We start from the raw sequence: 2,221 nt of genomic DNA, 5'->3' as shown, positions 1-2,221 counted from the left end.
TGTTCTTGCATTTGTTTTCTTTATATACAGTTGTTCGTATTTTTCTGTCTTGTTTCTCGACACTGTCTCCGTATACTTTCTTGTTTTATGTCGCCACCACAATGATTTCCCTTTTATTTTTAAAATATGTAGAACTTATTGCCATTTTTGTCATTGGAAATGAATACAGACAAATTACAAGAATTAACCAGTAGTAAATATTATATGTTGAATTCAACTTCATCAATTATAGATGGTATCAAAAGCTTATTTTGTTTTAAAAGGGGTGAATCATTTATATCTATCCTGTGTTTGTAATGAATAGCATTCTGTACAAATTTGAAACCGTTTACTATAAAACAGCTTCCTATCTAACTATATGAATATGTTTCGCAGTGTATTTTCGATACGTGTATTTTCGATACGTGTATTTTCGATCAGTCGACAGACATGGCTGCCCTTACAACAAAATGAGAAACTTTCAAATTTTTGATATTGAAAAATTTTGTTATGGTAAAAATAATTTAACCTTGGAGATTCGTCGTACGTACATTTGTTCTCCTAGTAACAACCCCTCATCATTGTGAATTACACAGACAACGGACACAAAAATGCTTTAAGAATAAACACCGAATAACCTACAATCTGTAAACGGAATAAATATAAAATCATGATAAAGGGAATAGCCACACGACAACGCCTCTGCGACGTGTAATTTGTTATCACATATGATACATATTATATTCCAAATGAAACATGTAACCACATACAGTAAAAGAAACATACAATTTAACCGGACCGATCAGTAGAACGTCGTCGTGCTGAATGCATAATATAAACGAAAGCCCGCCAAAAACCCAAATTATTTTGAGAGGAAAAATATAAGAGCGTGTAAAACAGTAACAACCACCCCACACAAATGATGCAAATGCCCTGGAGAAATTAATTTCATTCTAATTCAACCGAATGAAATTATAATTCTCCTGGTAACAACCCCTCATCATTGTGAATCACACAGACAACAGACACAAAAAAAATGCTTTAAGAATAAACACCGAATAACCTAGAATCTGTAAAGGGAATAAATATAAAGTCATGATAGAGTGGGTAGCCGCGCGACAACGCCGCTTCAGAACCCAAAGAAAGGGAATGAAAATAAAGTCAAATTCCTATTTGTTTCTTTAAACTTGCAAACGCAATTCTAGACTGTCTTTCACATAACCATATTTTGAAATGTCAGACTTCCAACGACCGTGACGTTTAAACAATGTGTCAGGCACACCATTACTTGTTGCCGCTATGGCACCACCTGCCCGAAGACTATGCAATCCATAAAATTTAATATCAATCACAAAGGTTCGAATGCTTCAATGAACAATACCCTCATGCGTATAACTAAGCGGTTTATTAACAGAACGAAAAAGAATACTCCTTTCTTTAATACTACATTTCGAAATATGAATTCATCCAAATCCTCTGATATATCGCACCATTCAAGATATAATTCTATATTCCTTACGGGACACAATTTGGTTGCAGTACGAGAAATAACAAGCTAAATAGACTGGTTCCCGATCGCAATATTCAGTATGTGAGAGTGTATTGCTAGTAGCTAATGCCTGGAACGTAGTGCCGGGAACCAGGATACAAGCTAACTACCATCTCTGTAAATGTCCGTTTTACTTTTCTTTATGAAAACAGAAAGACGGATAAATTTTAATATCACTTCTCCTCAAAATTAATAATTCTGAAATACGCAGAAATCCGGAAAAAGATGACAAACATGCACAAATCGTACGCTGGAAATATATATTTTTAGTCACATAAAAATTATCATACATAATCTCCAATAATTCGGGAGTAATAAGCTCCTTTTTATGAATATTTGAACTGGTCCTGCTTTCGGAGCCTTCAAATACATGTATAACTAATTCAGAATCAGACGGCGATGAAACAGCAATAAGAGAATGTGCCCATTTCAAACTATAAAACGCCTCAATAATAGGACTGCATGTATTACACCATTGTACTAAAGGTGCCAAATAAAGCGCTATATAGAAAGGTTTCGCAGGTAAAATATCACACTCCTGAATATTATGAGTAGTAGCCCACGATTTCCAGCGCCGAAAACCATAGTAGTATTTCTTAACGGTGTTTGCCGATTTTGCCTCCGAAAGTAAATCCGGTATCAAATCAAATGAAATGAGTAATTCATCCGGTAATCCACAAATATCCCGCTTGA

General features: G+C 34.8%; 1 pseudogene; it reads right to left on the bottom strand.

Annotated features, from left to right (window-relative positions):
* Positions 1 to 1,160: 1,160 nt before the first annotated feature.
* Positions 1,161 to 1,820, bottom strand: LOC148617832 (uncharacterized; annotated as a pseudogene).
* Between the last annotated feature and the right edge of the window lie 401 nt (positions 1,821 to 2,221).

This window comes from Perna viridis, chromosome 5 (assembly GCF_037379345.1).
Source record: "Perna viridis isolate PV_CMFRI_1.1 ecotype Kerala chromosome 5, ASM3737934v1, whole genome shotgun sequence".
NCBI lineage: Eukaryota > Metazoa > Mollusca > Bivalvia > Mytilida > Mytilidae > Perna > Perna viridis.
The sequence above is the reverse complement of the archived record's forward strand: the minus strand, read 5'-3'. Positions and strand labels throughout refer to the sequence as shown.